This window comes from Panthera leo, chromosome C1 (assembly GCF_018350215.1).
Source record: "Panthera leo isolate Ple1 chromosome C1, P.leo_Ple1_pat1.1, whole genome shotgun sequence".
NCBI lineage: Eukaryota > Metazoa > Chordata > Mammalia > Carnivora > Felidae > Panthera > Panthera leo.
In genome coordinates this window covers 8,507,072-8,515,842 of record NC_056686.1, presented here as the reverse complement: position 1 = coordinate 8,515,842, position 8,771 = coordinate 8,507,072, and the positions used below count along the sequence as shown (strand labels likewise).

At 53.9% G+C, this 8,771-nt stretch overlaps 1 non-coding gene across 1 annotated transcript; it reads left to right on the top strand.

Annotated features, from left to right (window-relative positions):
• The first annotated feature begins 903 nt into the window (after nucleotides 1–903).
• Nucleotides 904–1,106, top strand: LOC122229027. The gene has a single exon (XR_006206891.1). It is a non-coding gene; the product is annotated as a small nucleolar RNA SNORA73 family (small nucleolar RNA).
• The last annotated feature ends 7,665 nt before the right edge of the window (nucleotides 1,107–8,771 follow it).

The following is an 8,771-nucleotide window of genomic DNA, read 5'->3' as shown; positions in this document are numbered from 1 at the left end:
TGCAATTAGCAAAGCTTGCATGGGAACCCTGTAAAGAAAACATGTGAACCTGCCTGGAGTTCTGTCTTTGGGGGCCAAGGATTCCGTCCCAGGTACAAGCCCTTTCCGTGATTCTGGAGATGAAGGTGAGCATATGTACCCCCCATACTCCTAGAACAATGAGGCACGGATCAGGTGGATGAACCCAAAAGAGTCAACAGCAATGGCTGGTTTTTATTTTTTTTATTAAATTTTTTTTAATGTTTATTTGTTTTTGAGAGAGAGAGAGAGACAGAGCACAAGTGGGGGAGGGGCAGAGAGAGAGGGAGGCACAGAATCCGAAGCAGGCTCCAGGCTCCGAGCTGTCAGAGCCCGACGTGGGAATCGAACCCACAAACTGTGAGATCATGACCGGAGCTGAAGTTTGACGCTTAACCTGACGCTTAACTGACTGAGCCATGACCGGTTTATAAATAGGCTTTCCTCAAATTCACTTGTGTGGTATGGGATGGGGGAAAGGTGAAATCTCTGGAGAACGTTTTGAGGGGGTGATGCTGTTTAATCAGAGGCATTGCAACGTGGGTATCCCGGGAGGTCGCTCTCCCCGGGTGCCGTCTGGGTGGCACAGGGAGCATAGGGGCTCAGCCCCATGATGTACGAAAGAGCGGGCCTACGCCGGCCGACTCCATCTTGTTCTGTGTCCTTCACCTTGACCACACCTCCTCCCCTTGAGTAACCCCCCACCCCCCTCACCTGCCTAACAGAACTCGGACCCTTCCCCAGCCAATCGGCTGAGGCCATAGCCATTACCTCACCAACTGCCCCTAGGCCCCAATAAAACCTTTGTCCTTTTGAAACTCACTCTCTCTCCCTGGTATCTCACCGCTGCGTCGGTGCAGGTAGGGGATTGAGCTCGAGCTAGCTCGAATAAAGGTTCTTTTGCTTTTGCATCGGACTCGGCTCCCTGGTGGTCTTTGGGGATCACGAATTCTGGGCATAACAATGTATCGTCCTTTTCCATAATGTTAAAGATGAAGCCGGGTCCACAGTCTCCACTTGAATATTCCTATGGCTTCTCAGAGCCCTGTGGACGACGACTGAGGGGACAAACCATGCAGGAAACATCTAAAAAGAAAAAAAGAAATGGGGCACCTGGGTGGCTCAATCGGTTGAGCGTCCAACTTCAGATCAGGTCATGATCTCACGGTTTGTGAGTTCGAGTTCGAGCCCCACGTCCGGCTCTGCTCTCAGCACAGAGCCTACCTTGGATCCTCTGTCTCCCTCTCTGCCGCTCCCCTGCTCGTGCTCTCTCTCAAAAATAAATAAAGTTAAAAAAAGATAACGCAAGGCTCTATCTGCTCTGTTTTTCTGCTACGCCCCCTTCACTCCTGTTCTACACTTTGCCTCTGAACAAGCCAAAGAAGCGATGTTCCCACTTCTAGGGGGGGAAGCAAAAAAGCTTTGTCCTAGGCCTCAAACACCTGAGAACACCTAAGAGGAGCCAGATCCCAAACAGGTTCCAGGGCATCAGCTTCGAACAAACCCCGGCTGATGTTGACATCAACACCTCCTCCCTCCGGTGGTTTATAAAATAGTTCCTGTTATTCGCCCATCACCCACCTCATCTTTGATCGGACCCTACCCTGGATTCCCGAAGGAACACTACCCTAGGCTCCTTTCCAGTATAACCCCCGCCCCCGCCCCGCCCCCACTCGAAGCAACCATGAGACTCACTCTCCTTTGGTTTCCGCATCTCCCAGACACTCCCATCTGTTACACTCTGTCACTCATGCTATTCATTAAACTAAACTCTGCTTTCACTCTCTCTGGCATGCATTTGATTTCTATCCTGCGCGGAGCCAAGGACTCTCTTGGCTGGGTCTGTGGCGCCCCCCCCCGCCCCCGCCCCACTCTGGGTTCTTAGTCCCGGCCTGCCTGCGTCAGGACCACAGCCATCACTTTCCCATGGTTGCTTGCTCCTTTGGGTAAAGGTGGGTGTTTTTGGATCCCTGCCTTGCCTCCTCCTGGCACAGCTCCTGGAACCTCATAAATGCTCAGTAGGCAAATAGCTACCCTCCTGCTGTGAAGAAAACCACAAGTGTCTTTTGGCGTCTCCCAGCACGTCTGGGCCCACAGTGAATGCTTTTTGAACAGATGCCCCGGGGAAGACCCCTTTGATGGGGAGCAGAAGCCCATCCCCCCCTTTCCTACTAGCAAAGACCTCGGCATTTCAGCCTGCTGCCCACCACCTTCCCAGCTTCAACACCCTCCCCTCCCCAGCGCTGCCACTTTGCATCTATGACACTTAATCCCTCCGCATTTTTTTCTGCATCGAGACAATGGGGACAGTGATAATCAGTCCCCGGCGCTGTGTGAGGCACAAAGGAGGCTCCGAATATGAAAAGGTTTGGAGATGATTTCCCCCTGTCCTTCAGTTCTTAACCCAGGGGAGGCCCACCGTTGTGAGGGGGTGCAGCCACTTCCTTTCCCAAGGGGGTAAATCCAGCTGGAAGAAAGAGAGCAGAGAACATCACCAAAACACCATCTGAAAGTCACATGCGCCTGTCACAATGCAGAGCCCTCCGCAAGAAGCACATTAGAGAAGGGTCTGGAAGCAGAGCCATGGCCCCTGGTGGCACATCCCCCTGGGGGGCTTTGATCTGGAGACCCATCCTCCAGGGCGCATGTTAGCTTGTCACATGTAACCTGCCGGCTCTGTGTTTCTCGGCCTGAGGTCTGGCGGGGTTGGGGAAGGCGTGGGAGTTTTGTGGGTCAGTGCTGGCCTTTGGATCTGTGGCTATACTCTTCTTTCTCCTTCTGAGGGCCAGCTGCTGCCCACCAACTACAGGAAACGGGGCAGGAGCTGATGGAACCGAATGGAACCCTGTAGGACTGGGGTGGGAGTGGCTTTCTTGGGCTCCCAGACTTTATTCCCTGTCTTCAGCCCAGTCCTCGGTTGATGCACGTACCGAAACTATCAAATGCCATTATGACTCACCAGTAAAATCACTGTGTCCACAGCACCATTTACTCAGAGCCAGGAAGGGGACATGGTCCCGGGGGAGGCATGTGCCCAGAGGGAGTCAGGTTGGATGATCCTGCTACATCCCTTTTCCTGGATTTTCTGGAGGTGCCTGGACATTGCTGGGAGGTGGGAGAGGCCTCCACTCTAGAGGACACGTTTGTTTTTTGTGATTAGTCAAAGGGGGACTGATTCCAGGGTATTTGTCCCATTGGCACACAATTCGAACTTACAGCAGCATCCATGGCTGACTTTTAGAGGCCCCGGTCAGGCTCCTTGAAGACTGTCCCTTGAGCCTTAAAATGAAGCCCGTAATTCCTGATGGCCCTATAGCTTTGCCACCTCATCAGGGTCCTAAGAAGATGGCTGCGGGTGAGCCCCACCCTGGGAAGGCCCTGCCAGACACGTAGCGATAGTACCCTGTCCCTCCAGACACCCGTGTGCTCAAGTCAGGCATCAGAGAACACATCAGAGCGCTCCATGGAACTCTTGGCGAGCGTGGGAAAGGCAGAAAAGGAAATTGTGTCCGGTCCCAGGAAACAGAGGTTGTGTTCGACAACAGCCAGAGGGAAAGCGCACTGAAGAGGCTGTGTTGCCCAAGACAGAGCCACGGCGCCCCTCCCCGCGGCTCTGTCCTGTGGCATTTTCTTCATTCGCCTCGTCCATACTCCAGCAACCCTCTTTATGCCATCGTGGTTGTGCGTTCCCAGGCTCTCACTATGCACCCCCTGCCTCCCACTGCCTGTCCTGTCCTGGCCTCAGTTCAGGCTGTCGCCTCTTTCCCCGTCAGGCTTCTCATCTCTCCATGTGCTCGGGGTGGAATTTCAAGAAAGGCATTTGAGGGCTCTGGCTGCACCTTGCTGATCGCTCAGATACACGCACAAGGCCAGTTATGGGCCCTGGGCCCTGCAGCCCCCAAGTGCCTATCTGCGTGGGGGTTATCCTGGTGTTTGCTTTCACCCCCTTCTGCTGGGCCAGCTCGGAACCAAATGGCTTTTGGGTCCAGGTCTGCGGCAGGCTCTCTGAGGTCTCGCGTTCCTTGCCGGGGGGACAGTAAGGGAGGCTGTGAGCCATGCAGGGGGAGGGATCAGAAAAAGGAAGCAGGGACTGGGGTCGGGCAGGGTATCTCCGCAGGTTTCACCAGTTGGGAAGCCCCTGAGAGGGAATCTCAAACCCCTCCCCCTCCACACCGCGGGGCCTTCTAGAAGGCAGCATGGTGAGGGCATGATCTTTGGTTCTGGCAGCCCGGGGCTGGGGCCTGCCTGGCAGAACTCCTGTCCCCTGCCGGCCCCGCAAGCAGCCTTGGTGATGCCAGATGCACTGTGCAGCTCCTGTGACCCGGGGTCTGGGTGGGGGTGGGTGGGAGTGACCAACCTCTAGTAGGTGCTCAGCAAACTTGTGGCATTTGAGAGGCAGTGTGAAATCGGGGGACATAATCGAGTTTTTGGAGTAGGAAAGACCTGGGTGGGGTCCCCGATACATCTACTTAGTTTTCCTGCTCTGAAAAAGGGGCTCTAATAATACCTAGCTACACAAGAGGAGGGTGCTTCTGGCAGTGAGGACCGCCCCATAGATAGAGGCCACAGTTGTGTTTGGACGAATGTGTTCCCTCTCTAAACATGACTTCCGCTTTGTGCCAGGCACTGACACAAGGTCAAGGCTGGGGCATGGAGAGACAGTTCAGGACCGCCATGCAGAGAGCTGCCCAGGCTGCCCCACTGGACTGACCAATCACCAGTGGGGAAGGGTCCCAGGTGTCCCGCCATGGTCCCCCAGGCACAAACATGTGGGTTTCAGGATACACCATCCTGGAGGGGGAGGGTGCAGAGAAAGGAGTTTCTCTGTTTAGCCATTTGCCTACGCAAGTGTCCATCACACCACCTTCGCCTGCCAGGATTTCATGTCCTGAGACTAGGACTGGTGTGTCTGCTTACGTAACAGATGGCAGTCACTGCTGCCATCTGGCACTCAAGCTGGCAAAGCAGTGAGGGAGCCCAGAACCTCAAGACGCACCAAAGACAACTCTACCACGTGCCCGGGTGCTATGATCCAGAGCTGGAGAGCTGAGCTTCGCCTCTCCGTCATGGTCAGCTTCCTGTGTCATCTTGGCCAGCGGGAGTATGTGAGGATTTCATCACACACTAATCTAGGTGCCGCTGTGAAGGCATTTTGCAGATTCGGTCAACATCTACAAGCAGGTGACTTCAAGGAAAGGAGAGCACCTTCAATAATGTGGGTGGGCCTCATCCAACCAGTTGAAGGCCTTAAGAGCAAAGACTGAGGTCTCAGAGCAGAAGAAATGTGGTCTCAAGACCATCATATCAACTCCTGCCTGAGTTTCTGGCCAGTTGGCCTGCCCCATGGATTTTAGACTTGCTGGCCCCTATAATAGGGTGAGCCAGTTCCTTAAAATAAATCTGTATAAATAGATACAGAGAGAAAAGAGATATGTAAATACACAAAGATATATAAATACAAATAAGCTATTGGCTCTGTTTCTCTGGAGAACCTGGCCAATACACCCCCCCGTCCAGCTACCTGATCCCCTGAGGGCAGCACCCAGGCTGCCGGCAGAGAGCTGAAATCCCTGTGGCCTTGAGTTCAACTGGCCTTGACTCCTCATTTCAGTACTGCTCTAACCCCTCATCAGAAGAAATGGATTTGAGTAGCCATCCCAGGGCGGGAGGGGTTTGTAAAAGCCTGGCATACCTTTCTGCAACCATGGACCCAGGGGTCAGGAGTATAGGTTTGGGGGTTGGCAAACCATAGATCATGGGCAGATCCAGCCTGCTGCTCTTTTGTATGAATAAAGTTTTATTGGAACACAGCCATGCTCATGCATTTGTGTATATCCATTCACAGCGTTGTCTGTGGCTGCCTTGCCCTGCAGTGGCAGAGCTGAGCTGCTGGGCCAGCAAGGGGAGGACTTTTGAAGCTTAGATGAAACGGAACTTTTTGGGCTTGATTCCCTAAAACCATCCCCAGAGAGAGGTTCGCCAGCTACTTGGGGCCTGAGTGGGGGAGGAAAGTGAGTTCTCAGGAAGATCTGATGAAGCAATTCTCATACCTAGGGCAAGGAGCTTATTAAACATGCAGATTCCCAAGACCCACCCTTAGAGATTCTGAGTCACAGGCCCGAGTGGAGCTCAGAAACCTGGGTTTTCTCCCTAGAGGATCCTGATGCTGGGAATCCCAGGCCCATGCTGTGGGAAACCTTGGATTAGGGTGTTTTTCCCGTCCAGGCTGCAGAAGCCAGTCCCTCAGTGGTGCTGGGCAGGGAGCGCCCCACAGGGACACCAGGCCCTTAAGAGCATCCCATATTGGGGCCCCTGGGTGGCTGAGTCAGTCAGGCGTCTGACTTCGGCTCAGGTCATGATCTCAGGGTTCAAGCCCCGCATTGGGCTCTCTGCTGTCGCACAGAGCCCACTTCAGATCTTCTGTCTGCCTCTCTCTGCCCCTCCCCAGCTCACGCTCTCTCTCTCTTTCTCAAAAATAATAAAATAAGCATTAAAAAAAAAAAGGGGCATCCCATGTCTGTGGTTACCCCGGCCCCCAGGAGAGTCTGGACCTGGCTTGGCTTCAAGATGTAGAGTCCCCTAGAGCTGTTACACAGCCTTGGTCTGTATTATGATCAGCCAGGCCTAGCAGGGCCTGGTCCTGCTCCAGTGGCTGGAGCTGCCACAGAGATAAGAGACGTCTTTCCTGGTGTTAAGCCAGGCCACTCCCTGGCCAATTCATGCCCTTTCCCATGATGGCATCTGAGCCTGCTTAGATGGTGGCGCTTTGTTCCTTTCCATCCTGCTGAAGCTGGCGTCTGCTGTTCTCTACACGTGGCCACCCAGGCCCTGGATGAGGGCCAGCCTGCGGTGACGAGCCTTGTGATCTCTTTGGGACCTCAGCTACCCCAACCCTAAAATGGAGAGGGAGCTCAAAATACGACATTCCCACCAAGAGGCCTAGTTAAAGGGTCACGATGAGGTCCAGGTGAGGACAGAGACTCTGTCTCGTTTCCCGCTGAGCTCAGAGCAAATGCTCAAAGATGTGGCTGAGGAAATGCTAGGCTTCCGGTCCCCTCCAAACGCCCCGCGTGTGCTCCCTGCCTCTGCACACACAGATCATCTCCTGGGGAGTCAGAGAGAGACAAGAAAGCAGCTAATTAACCATTGGCTCTTTATTTACAGCTCACGGGAGCACATGCAACACGTCATCACGGGACTACAAGGGCCTGGCACCTCCCCCCCTCCCCCTGCTGCCCCCACACTTTAAAGAGGAACCACAGCACCCCAGGGAAGTTCCCAAGAGTCAGAAAACCCAATGACTGAGGGCTCCAGGCCCAGGTGCTCCGCTTGATTTCCTCTGAAAATAGACCAGTTCCAGCCCTGCCAGGGCCTCAGAGCCTGGGGGTTTGTCCACCCGCTGGTTATTAACTAGGCAAACCGGATCTCAGATCTGCCAACTCCCACACCCAAATGTAAAGGCTCTGAATTAGCTAGAAGTCCCAGACCATCCCACTTTTCTGGTTCCCCCTATACATCCTAGACCCGTGTCTCTCAAACTCAATCGTGCACAAGAACAGCCTGGCTCTTGTTAAAATCCAGACGGCCGTGCCCCCCTGCCACAAATTTTGGTTCAGCGGACCTGGGGTGGGCTCGGGATCCCACACTTCTATCAAGCTCCCAGGTGACGCCATGCTGCTGGTCCAGGACCACATGGTGAGTAAGGAGAGACTAGGGAGCCTCTTGCACCCAGAAGAGGCTGAGGATCCTATATCAGACGACCTGTCCTGACTTAGGATTCAGAAAACACATTCCCTGCCATGAAAGTCCCTGGTTCTGCAAACCAGTTCCTGCTGCCCCCTAACCCCCTCCCCCACGCTCCTCACTGCGTCCCATGAGAGGAAAGGTCATCGTGGAGGTGATGCTGCCAGTCCCGTGAAATCCCCAGTAAGGAGCCTAAGTGGTTTGCTTTCTGGCTCCTCCCAGTGTCCCTCCCAGCGCCCACTTTCCTTGCTGTTCTGCTGTCCTACAGAGATGTCTTTGTAGGTTCCGTGTATGCTCACTGACTCTCCTGCTGCAAAGCGGGTCCATTTCCAAGGAGCTGTGGGCCCACCATCTCAACACTAGATTTTACTGGGTGTGTTGAATATGGCTTAGAGTAAGGATCCATCTGGGGGGAGGAAGGGGTTGTGGCTTTGGATATGACTTGTGGTTCCTGTCATTCCTCAAGGGGCAACTGACGCCGTCACGTTCCCTATGAGGCTCGGCCCTCACGTCCTCTGACCCTCAGCCTATTCCCAGCAGGCTGGGGAGCCACTCTTGGCATCGCTGGACAAATCCCAGAAAGGAGTCATGTGGGAACCGTGGGCATGGCTGCCTCTGGCTGAGTCCAGAATAGGTTTCCAAACTTCTTTGACCACAGAACCCCGCCCTCTCTTTTCTAAAGGAGCATCTCCTGGCCCCAGTGTTCCAGGGGAAGGAGCCTGAACGGTGACTTTGAAATGATCCTTGAGTATATGATGGGTCATCGTCAAAGAACAGAACGCCTACTAATACTATCCTAGGAAACAAATTAGCCCACACTGGGGGCTTATCATGTGCCTGGCACTATTCTAAACATGCTCTAAGGATTTTACGTTTACTTCTGGCAACAACTCTGTGAAGGGAGAGTCATTAACCCAGTTTACAGATGAGGAAATCAAGGCACAAGTAACTTTCCTAAGGTCACCAAGGGGGTAAGAGGTGGAGCAGGCTGTTTGCTACCAGCTGCACTC